This window comes from Pinus tabuliformis, chromosome 7 (assembly GCF_031772625.1).
Source record: "Pinus tabuliformis cultivar Carrire ecotype Pingquan chromosome 7, CPIR1, whole genome shotgun sequence".
Lineage (NCBI taxonomy): Eukaryota > Viridiplantae > Streptophyta > Pinopsida > Pinales > Pinaceae > Pinus > Pinus tabuliformis.
Window position 1 is genome coordinate 1548882765 of NC_142293.1, and position 12210 is coordinate 1548894974.

The 12210-nt window shown below is 36.9% G+C and overlaps 1 pseudogene; it reads left to right on the forward strand.

Annotated features, from left to right (window-relative positions):
- The first annotated feature begins 685 nt into the window (after nt 1-685).
- Nucleotides 686-9051, forward strand: LOC149253798 (putative polyamine transporter At3g13620 pseudogene; annotated as a pseudogene).
- Nucleotides 9052-12210: the final 3159 nt, after the last annotated feature.

The following is a 12210-nucleotide window of genomic DNA, read 5'->3' on the forward strand; positions in this document are numbered from 1 at the left end:
ATTTACAAAAGTAAATACACTGAGCCAAACTGGTAAGAGTAATTATGTTAGAATTCCAATCCCCTGTTCACACCACTGTTGATAAGCCTGAGACTCACAGAGGCCAAATACAATGCATGAGATTTGTTATTGGAATCAGCTATGGTAGGTTGATGATGTCGGGAGGCATGCACGCCTTCCCATCTTCCAGAGCAACAACCTGTCATTTGATACATAAACCCAGAATCCCAATATCCCAATGGCAACACTAAAATGAGTTTTCTCACCAGCAGAAGCAACGATAACCAGAACCACCACAATTTCCATCAGCACCGACCTCATCCGGAAGCTCATGCTGAGCAAAGAAACTAGGCCTTCCCATCTTCCAGAGCAACAGCCTGTCATGTGATACATAAACCCAGAATCCCGATATCCTAATGGCAATGCTAAAATGAGTTTTCTCCCCAACAGAGGCAACGATAGCCAGAATCACTGCAATTGCGATTAGCACCAAACTCGTCCAGAAGCTCATGCTGAGCAAAGAAACTATAACTGACCAAAGCTTCTTTCAATTACAACAAAATATGGCAGTGCGGGTTTTGAGATTCAAAATTCCAATTTGGAGTGCCATTATACAATTCAAAATTTGGTGGCAATTAATATCATATGGTAGATAGCATATGATACACAACATGCCATGATACACATGCCGCTCATTTCAATGCGCATCAATACAAACAACGACATGGATGATGGCATCATGCATATCTCCATCACTATGGAATCAGAATCTGTTAGTCGGAGAACGAAGGGTATGTCAGAACCCATGTCCCAAGGCTGTCCTTAGAATCTCTTAAGAGAGCATTAATGTTTCTATAGAGGTGGAAATAGCTCTCGCCTTTCCATACTATGGTGAACATTAATCACAATGTAATCATGTTTTTCGTTCAAATAGAGTTTGATAATGACATCTTCCAAAGAAATTACCAAAAGTAATATAATTTCGTTCAAATAGAGTTTGATAATGACATCTTCCAAAGAAATTACCAAAATTAATATAGCCATTATATATAAGGTGAGAAAAAATCCGCCAATTAAATAATTATTTAAAAATTATAGAGTTGTTAAAACAACAACAAGCTCTTTGTTCCAAGATTAATCAATTAGTGAACGGATTTGGGAGATGTATTCCTCTTTTTAACCCACAGAAAATTGATAACAATAAATAAATTTTATGTGAAATATTAACTTATAATTTAATTTTTTAAATTGAATTATGTATATTTTGTTAATTTAATAATATAATAAAAGAATGTGTTTATTTAGTTTTGGATAAATATTTTTTTGATGTAAAGTCACTATTCCATTATGGTGATAATCACTTTTTGATGTGAAATCACTACTCTAGTATAGTAATATATTGAATATGATGATGATGTAGTCTTATCCAAATTAAAAATATATATAAAATAAAAGAATATACTATTAGATTTTCATTAATATTACAAAAAACTTACGAAATTTGTAAATAAGATGTTTACATGTTAGAGAAACTACATTTTGATTATACTATAAATATTTTTTATTAATTAATTATGCTAATAAGCTTGTTTATTTTAGAATAGTTTTTTTATAATTTTAATTTAATTATCAATAATTAATAGGTGTATGGTATAAATTTAATTTCCATGGAATATGCCCAAAAATGATTATTAGGTATTTAACTTCCACAGAATATGCTGAAATATTTATAATGGTAGTCACACATCAAAGGTTAAGATTTATCTAAGAGTTAGTTATGATATTTTAATTAATTTGTCTCAAATTAATTAATTAAAAAATGTCATATTAACACGTCATATTGAGCATGCAGTATTGATAACCCATGGCATTGTTAAGAATCTCTATGGTTAAGAATATTGTTATATGTTTTTCAAAATATATGTATATATTGAAGTCATATATTAATTCTTTTAATAATATTAATAAATTTAAAATAAAGTTATAAATTAGTTGATTTTTTTTATTTTTTTTGGACAATGTGAGATGTCTAATGGAGTAAATGTTTTGACATTTATCATGTCTACTAACCAAGTAAGAGTCATGGTTTATGTGTATTGTTGTTGTGTAGGATTTTTATCATTATTTCTCCCATTTTGTTTTTATTTATAATAAGTAATTTCAAGTTAAAAGCAATGATGATTATTAAGATGGTTTTCGGCAATAATCACATCGTACATGCAGATTCTTAGATTTTCTAAAAAAAAAAGAGAAATCTTGCAAATGAAATGCAGAGAGATGTGATGAAAAAAACACTTCATGTGAGATGGTGTGCAAATGTGAACAATAACAAAAAAAAAAAACTACTTCATCTTTAAAGATGAAAAATGTGTACATGTGAATAGAAATATTAATATTGCATAATTTTATTATAATACAAATATTATTGAATTTAGGCTTCTGTGATCCGTATCAAGTTTTTTGAGAAGAGTTTAACGTGGAAAACACCAACAAGTGTGGTTCATCGTCAGGACAAGTTGAAGAACCAGATCATGGCTGCAGTGTAAATAGAGAGAGTAGGTAAGTGTGGTTCATCATCAGGACAAGTTGAAGAACCAGATCATCGTTGTAGTATAAATAGAGAGAGTAGGTTACATTTGACCAGGAAATAGCTACATTAGATCATGGCTACAATATAAATAGAGAAAAACGGCTACATTAGACTGGGTAACCAGACAGGACCGAGAGATATGGAGAGGGACATATAATTAGTTAATTAAATCATTAGATAGTTAGTTTTATTTATATTTATGATTAAATGTAAATTGCTTGCATTTAGCCAAATTAACCAATAGACTTTTTTAATCATCAAAGACTAGAAAGACATATAATAATATTATTATATTAAATACTAAGAATAAATGAGTAATAACTATATAGCCTAATTAATTAGTTAGTTTTATAATTTAACTTAATTATATTAGAAACGAAGTAATTTCTATTTAGAATATAAATAAAAGTTAATAGAAAAATTATATCTATTTTCAATTAGTTAGTTAATTCAATTTATAATTTTATTTATTTTAATCAAAGATTAACCAGATTAATTGATATAAAACCTTATAATCCTATTATCTAAGTCTGATGAAGAACAAATTTTTATCCATTTATATAAGGATTAAGAAGTAAAAATTAAAACATAAATTATTAAATGAAAAAACCCAAAGGAAAAAAAACTAGAAAAACAATCCAAAGTTATATGAAATTTGGCATTTATTAATTCCACGAATCTTTATGAAATAAAAAAGCTTATCAAAATTATAAAATTAAAAAATTCAAATATGAAAAACAATGTGTTTTAACAATTTAATTTTATTAAAATTATGATAATTTTGAAATACTTTTATTGATGTTACAAACATAAAAATAAAGTTTAATTTTTTTTTCTCAATAATTTCTTATTACTCCTCATCCTCAACATATATTTATACAATAATTTTATTTCTTTAACATATAATAATTTTAAAAATTTCTAATCAAAATCCATTTATTTAATAGTTTTATTTATTTAAAATTTAAAATTTTAAAAATTAACAAAATTCAAATAAGTGAAAAAAAATAAATGAATTAACCTTTTCATTTCAATGGATGCATTCGATTTGAATTAAACTTTTCTGGACGGATTTAAAGCTTATGACAAACATACGTCAATGAATTCATCATTTCCGCTAATATATGTCAAGTAAAGAATCCCTGAAAATTTTCCCAGAGTGCTTTCTACTGAATGTTGTGGAAGAGTGTATGTAAATAATGACTGAATGAATTTTTTGCAGAGCGTTTTCGACCGAATGCTGTGGTGGAACATTTCTTAAGTTACCAACTTTTAACCCTCGCCTCTGTGTTTTAATCCAGAGAAACAGTGAAAATGAAAAAAAAAACAAGATTCAATTCAAGCGCAATATATTACACTTTTTTTTGAAATAGTGCACGTTGATCCTCAAGAGAGGGGAAATCTGAGAGATGTGAGAGGGGAAATTATACTCTAAGACTGATTATTCAGACGGGGCATTGAAACATTTATCTTCATTGCATGTATTAATACTGTCTCCTTCGTTTTGATGTTTCAAAGTCATGTGATCTTTAGCCTTAGCATGGGAGGAAGAAGAAGATCGGCAAGGGGTCTGTGGAGGTATTGTCGGAGATGACGTCTCACTTCCACTAGATTGACAGCATTTTTGTCGGTTGAAGGGTTGCTGAGGATGCTAACCATAGAGTCTAGAACTAGAATGGAATGACCTATTATCGCTCTGCGTCGGTAAATTTAATTGGGGATTTTGCAGATACATATCAAATGATGGCTCCTTTGAAGTAGCAGACGTTGAAGCAGCCTTCAATCAACCCCTGAAAGTTCCCTAAAGCAAACGTTAAAATAGCCATTAAACTATTTTAAAAGCTTCTCAAAATTTAATTAACCTGTCTACAGTATAGGGTCCAATGAACCAGGTCAGTAAAGGAAGATCATAGACCTGTCCATTCGCTTTTTCAAAAATCTTTGTACACGTGCCTTCCTCGACTTTGAAAAGCTCTGCAAAAATCAAGAAACCTCATAAAAAATAACACAGCTAGACATTAACAAAAGTGTTTGTCTACCATGACAGATTAGACTGTGTGCGACAGCAGCTTCGTGGTATGGTGGAAATGGCCTTTGGACCCTTTTGGGGATTACTAGTGGGCTGGTTGAGGTGGATCAGCAGCGTTATCAGCAATGCTGCCATCCGGGTTCTCTGTTTCAATTACCTGCCAGCCTTTGGCCACGGTTCAGTCAAAGACGTGGGGAATCTAATTTTCACGATTGTCCTAAGCTAGTTGAACTTCATGGGGCTCTCGATCATGGGTTGGACAGTGGTCATTCTGGGAGCAATGTCATTGTTCCCATTTATCCTAGTAGCCCTGCTTTCGATTTCTCAGATTAAGCCCTCGCGCTGGCTCGTGGGAAACCAGGGTAACATGGATCGGTCCTTGTATTTCAATACATTGTTCTGGAACTTGAATTTCTGGGACAATGCTAGCACTCTGGCTGGGGAGGTGGAGAAGTTGCAGTAGACATACCCCGGGCGTTGCTCTGGGCTGTGGTCATGACTGTCTTGGGATACATCGTGCCCTTACTTACGATCTTAGGTGCGCTGGAGCAAGACCGGGACTTCTGGGGCAATGGCTACCTGGCCGAAGCCGCAGGGCTCATTGGCGGTGCGTGGCTCAAGTATTGGGTTGAGTGTTGAAATTATAATTTCAATTGCACTGAACAGTTGAACAGCAGCAGCTAGTTTACTTAAAAAAAAGCCACTGCCATTACCGTCTTTTCACCCTTTAATTGTTTTTGTGTTCCCGAAGGAGGAAGATCAGATCCACCGCTATGCCATTACTTCTAAACAACCGCATTAAAGAGCAGAATGGCCGAAAGTGAAAAGAACCAGCCTCGAGCCAGCCGCAGCATTTATCAGCTATGGGTTTCCACACAACCGACTCAAGAAGCACAGCAAAATGTCAGAAAGATCAGATTTCATTCATTATGAGCAGTAGATTGCAACAGAGACTCTGTCAGAGAGTTGCAGCGGTTAATGGACTGTTATGACCCCTATTGCACTATATATGTGTAGACACAGCAGTGTAAATGATATATAGAGAGCAGAGGAGAGCACGCAGCAGCGTGAAGAAAAATGCTTCCAGAATAGTGAACCGCACAATAGTGCAGATTTGAATGTAATTTGTTTTGTGATTGTTTGCTGTGAGAGAAGGTAGAAAACACAGCAGCATGAAATATTTGCAGTTGTTCTATTGAGAAAACAAAAGGCAATACGTTGCAGCGCGTATGTGCTAAATGAATGTAAGACACAGACTGAAGTGCCTCTGAAGAAGGCATGTTGGAGAATCACTCTGTTAGAAGGAGGATGCTATTTATGTGGAACTGAAGCGTTCCTTGGTGAATCCCTCTGTCAAGAGGAAGATGTTTTTCAGCATAGTCATTGGTGAATCCCTCTGTTAAGAGGAAGATGCTCTTCAGCATAAATTGGTGAATCCCTCTATTAAGAGGAAGATGTTTTGTAATAGCAATTGTGAAAATCCCTCTATGTGAGGAAGACGAATTTGTATCAGTTGGTTTACTGTTTATAAATAGAAGTTTTTTTTTGTGTGGTTGTTACACCGTAAGCAGAAAATAGTCTTGACGTCAAAACAGAGTGTTGTTGTTACACCGTAAGCAGAAAATAGTCTTGACGTCAAAACAGAGTGTTGCTGATACACGAGTTTCAGCATTGTTGAAACACCGTTGCTGATACACTGCAAACAACAACTGACGAAACTGCGTTGCTGAAACACCAGTTTCAGCAAAGCGATTTTTTTTTGTTTCCGCTGTGTTAAAACAGAGTATTGTTCTATTTTGTTCAGTTTTGTTTGGAATTATCAGAAATTCCCAACATGGTATCAGAGCTTGTCCAGGCTCTTTGAAGACGTCAAAGAAACTGAAGGAAGGTTTCTTGCTGCAGCAAATTATCCAGCAGAGTGAAGACTCAGTCAAGAAAGATTCAAAGGTATTTCTCAAGCTAGTTTTCTGTGTTACTATTGAAGACAGTCAGTTATTTTAATACACAGTCAAGTATTGCAAGAATGGCCATCACCAGCACTAGCATGGGTATTTTTAATACTCAGCTCCCACTACTTAATGGGAAAAATTATGACTATTGGGCAATAGTTATGAGAGCTTTGCTTTTCTCAGAAGATTTATGGGAATTTGTTGAAGATGGTTTTGAAGAACCAGCAAATGAAAATGAGTTTAATAGCTTAACTCAGGCAGAGAAAGAGCTGTTGAAGAACTATAAGAAGGAGGATGCTAAGGCCCTCTACTTCTTGTATCGAGCAGTGGATGAGAGTGTGTTTCCAAGGATAGCAGCAGCCAAGACATCCAGAGAAGCATGGCAAACTCTCAAGACATCCTATCAAGGCATGGAGAAAGTGAAGACAGTAAAACCTCAGTTCATTAACGAGGAAGCTTGTGTAAAATCTTAGAGAAAACGGTGAATGATAAAAATTGTTTGTCTCATGATGAAGATGATGAGGAGATGCCTAAAGTACATCCCCAAACAGCAGCACCAACACAAGGGTAGCAAGAGACACCCTTGAGGAGAAATGAATGTGCTTCTCCAAGCACACCACAAGAAGCAACAAATGGAGGTACGAATTCTTTGTTTGCTTTATCTAGTCATGTTGATGACCCTGTTCATTTAGAAGATGGAGTTAAAGATAGGAAATGGACAGAACCCATGAACGAGAGAAAGGAATTGAAGTTCCTTGAAGACATGTTTAAAGAGTAAGGAGTTCGATATGTAATTCTTGCTAAGATGGCCGAGATGGGCTTCACTACTAACACCCTTGTCAATATGACAGAGGAAGAGATTGAATATTTGATGAAGACCCTGGTAGAACTCTATTGGATGGATCTTCATATAGGGAAGAGATATGGAATTAAATATGTCATAAGAGCAGAGAAGGAGCAGGTTGCTGATATTCTGACCAAACCATTGGGACATAAAAGTTTCGAGTTTTTAATGAAGTGTCTGGGTATGACTGATAACCCAGCAATTGAAATTAAAGGGGAGCGTTGAAATTATAATTTCAACTGCAGTGAACAGTTGAACAGTAGCAGCTACTTTACTTAAAAAAAAGCCACCGCCATTACCGTCTTTTCACCCTTTAATTGTTTTTGTGTTCCCGAAGGAGGAAGATCAGATCCACCGCTATGCCATTACTTCTAAACAACTGCATTAAAGAGCAGAATGGCCGAAAGTGAAAAGAACCAGCCTCGAGCCGGCCGCAGCATTTATCAGCTATGGGTTTCCACACAACCGACTCAAGAAGCACAGCAGAATGTCAGAAAGATCAGATTTCGTTCATTATGAGCAGCAGATTGCAGCAGAGACTCTGTCAGAGAGTTGAAGCAGTTGATGGACTGTTATGACCCCTATTGCACTATATATGTGTAGACACAGTAGTGTAAATAATATATAAAGAGCAGAGGAGAGCACGCAGCAGCGTGAAGAAAAATGCTTCCAGAATAGTGAACCGCACAGCAGTGCAGATTTGAATGTAATTTGTTTTGTGATTGTTTGCTGTGAGAGAGGGTAGAAAACACAGCAGCATGAAATATTTGCAGTTGTTCTGTTGAGAAAACAAAAGGCAATACGCTGCAGCGCGTATGTGCTAAATGAATGTAAGACACAGATTGAAGTGCCTCTGAAGAAGGCATGTTGGAGAATCCCTCTGTTAGAAGGAGGATGCTATTTATGTGGAACTGAAGCATTCCTTAGTGAATCCCTCTGTCAAGAGGAAGATGTTTTTCAGCATAGTCATTGGTGAATCCCTCTGTTAAGAGGAAGATGCTCTTCAGCATAAATTGGTGAATCCCTCTGTTAAGAGGAAGATGTTTTGTAATAGCAATTGTGAAAATCCCTCTATGTGAGGAAGACGAATTTGTATCAGTTGGTTTACTATTTATAAATAGAAGTTTTTTTGTGTGTGGCTATTACACCGTAAGCTAAAAATAGTCTTGACATCAAAATAGAGTGTTGTTGTTACACCATAAGCAGAAAATAGTCTTGATGTCAAAACAGAGTGTTGCTGATACACGAGTTTCAGCATTGCTGAAACACCGTTGCTGATACACTGCAAACAGCAACTGACGAAACAGTGGTGTTTCAGCAAAGCGATTTTTTTTTTGTTTCCGCTGTGTTAAAACAGAGTATTGTTCTATTTTTTTCAGTTTTGTTTGGAATTATCAGAAAACCCAACATTGAGGTCGGCGCCATGCTGTCCGTTGTGGGGCTCTTTGAAGCCCTGCTGAGCAGCATTTCGTTGCAGCTGCTGGGCATGGCAGAGATGGGCATCCTCCCCTCTATCATGGCCACGAGGTCACCGACCTTTAATACGCCCACCTGGGGCATCCTTATCTCCTCCTGCGTGACGCTGGGGATTTCCTACACGGTTTCAAATTTGAATTTCATTCGCTCGCACACAATTTAAAAATTTGAGCATAATATCATGTATGCTCCATGCCATAACCTCCAAACGCATTGCGTACCCCATGGTACTGTCAACCCAATTTCTGGGATCCATCATGCCCATGGTGGATCATGTGGCATCATAAGCCATCGTTGATGAATGATGCACACATTCTCCTATTAATCAAAAACTGTTAGCTGGGAAATGATGCACACGGGTTGACAACTAGAGCCGATGTCAAAACCCATGTCCCAAGACTTTCCTTGGAGTCTCTTAAGAGAGCATTAATGTTTCTATGGAGGTGGAAATAGCTCTCGCCTTTGTTGACTATCTATCACGAGTGCACTTTTCCAAGGTGTTCAAGGTGTTATCAAGTAAACACGATGTTGATGATTATTATCAATAGTTCGAATTTGTTGAATATGCCTCTTTATATACTTTGAATTCTAATTTATTGGCGTATTGTTTCTTAGATAGCTTCCAAGCCCCGATATGCGGTTCACTTAGTACACCAACCTATTCAGAACTGCGATTCACTATACAATAGCTACATCCATCAGTATGACATGATTTAGTTGTGTTTTGGGTGGACCAATAATTTTTCCTGCTCACATTACCATATTTCCATAATTATGTTTGGCAATTATATAAGTTTGGACTCATTTATTTTGAGTTTTATATCACCAGGCCATCGGGAGGTCAAATTTATTCAGCACTCCTGGACATAACAACCCATTCCACTCTTCCAATAATCCATACATGACAAGATTTGGAGTACAAGAGATCCTACGTTCTCAGATACCCGACTTCGACCAAATATAGTGGTTCTCTATAGTTGCTGCGATCATGTCATTCATCTATTCTACCATTGGACTTGGCCTCAGTATTTCCATCAATTAATTCTACTCCAACTTTCACCCACTACATCATTGCTTTCGATTGTGATGTTCGCAAACCATATCCACCCACCATGTACTGCTAATCACAGTTGTTTCCAACTCTTTTGGTGGGCGTAAAGGCTACTCGCATGAAATTAGTGATAGCTCAGAGCAATCAAGTCCACAGAAAGGAGGAGTACACGTGTCAAAGTTCAATTGAAGGAAGGAGGACGAAAAGTATGTTCTGATTCGTCTTAAAGAACAGTGTTTGCATAGAGAATCCCATAGAGAGAGAACACCTTCATTACACCTAACCACATGGATTACCTGATGTCTGTACCACCATCCATCGTTTCGTTGATATATGTCCAATTATCTTAGTCTTAGTCTTAGTCTAGTGGCGGTGGTTCAATGATTAAGTAAAGAGATTGCATTGTTATGTCGATTGCTGATTCCCAGAGGATGGATATGGGTGCGGTCAATTTTTTTACTGTGTCTGTCTATTCGATTCTTGAATATTTGGGGAATCAGCAATCAATTTAAGGTCAAGAAAAATTTAGCATTCACAAGTGTAGTAGTCCAATCTCAAACAAAACTATATATATATATATATATATATATATATATATATATATATATATATATATATATATATATATATATATATATATATATATGTTCGTGACACAATTTCTTGCATTGAAAAAAAATTCCAAATTAACTTGCATTCATAGATCAAAAAATGCAGTGCATCTCTATTTCTCTAAAAAAACCTAACATTGGAGACCCTACTGCAAAGACTCCAGTAAGTGCACGAGCAACTAGTTTTACAGAGTTGACCGAATTTTCCAAGCACAACGCCACAATCTGCGCTGAGTAACAACAATTACTCAGTCTTTGAGCTTATCTCGATTTCCGATACTTAGTCCTTGAGTTTATCTCGACTACCGATTTTCGGAATATTAGAGAAATCGGCAATCGAGATAAAGATGCACTTACCAATAAAGTAAGTCATCTTCAAGAAATGTCACAGAAGCCAGTAAAGTAAATGATCTTTGGGAAATTGACATAAGTAAACTAATTTATTAGTTTCCCAAGACGCAGCCACTAAATTAATTCAGGCAGCTTAAAAATTGAGGCCCTAGTCGCTAGCTCGGATCACTCTGGAGTAGGTCATGACCTGCCAGAAGCATTTGCAGAATATTGAAGCTCGCCTTTAATTAAATAAACAACAAACTAGAAATAACTACTTTTTATTGACTATACAATCCACATTCTAGTGTATCTGAATTTATAACATGCATAGCACAAATTGGCAGCTCTGCGAGGAAAACCCTGCACCTAGGGTTTAGCACTGTTCTGAACAGGTTCAACAACAGTTCTGGCAGCGCACAGAGACCGATTAGTTGATCTTCTTCTCATAGGCCGTGTACTGGCCCGACAAATGGCAGACAGGGGGTCCACTGGGACCCCATCTTACAGGGAAATAGTCATGCAGAAACACAAAGCACCTGAAGGTTTCAATATCTCTGGGTATGAAGCCCGAAAAGACAGCTCTGGGACAAGCAGCGGAAGAACAACCCAGGGGCAGAAAGATCCAAATCACGGATCAGAGATGCCAGGAAAAGTCAGCAACAGACAGGAGAAGCACGGGAACAAACCGAAAGCAGGCCAAAACAGTTCAGATCCAATAATCGCTCTGTCAGATGAAGAAAAGGAACATAGGGAGGGAAAACGCCCTATAGAAAATGAGGATAAAACGGAAGCTTCCAACCTCAGCCCCAAAAATACCCTGCAAGGAGTCTGCAAACCCAAAAAGAAGGAAGCCCTCCGTGTGGTCTTCTCAGATCCAGACATTGAGGCCTACAGAGACCACATGATGGAGCATGCAATCATATGTAAGTTTATGGGACTGTGGCCAACAGAAAGAGCTCTCTGTCAATGGATCAAGCAGCACTGGCGACCAAAAGGTGATGTCAAACTACATCTTGGAGCTAAAGGTTTTTTTACTGTTGTCTTTTCTAACCTAGAAGACAAAGATAGGGTCTTCGATGGAGGGCCTTACTTCCTTTCATCAGCAGGCCTCTACATGAGGCCATGGAAGGCGAACTTCGTGCCTGAAAAGGAAACCTTCACCCAAGTCCCTGTGTGGATCCGCCTCTTCTCATTACCTATCAATTACTGGGGCCTAGCAACCCTAAAGCGCATAGGAGACCGACTTGGCACCTTCATTAAAGCCTCGGAGGCAACGATGCAAAGGAAGTACACTTCCTATGCCAGGATCTGCATCGAAATGGATGTC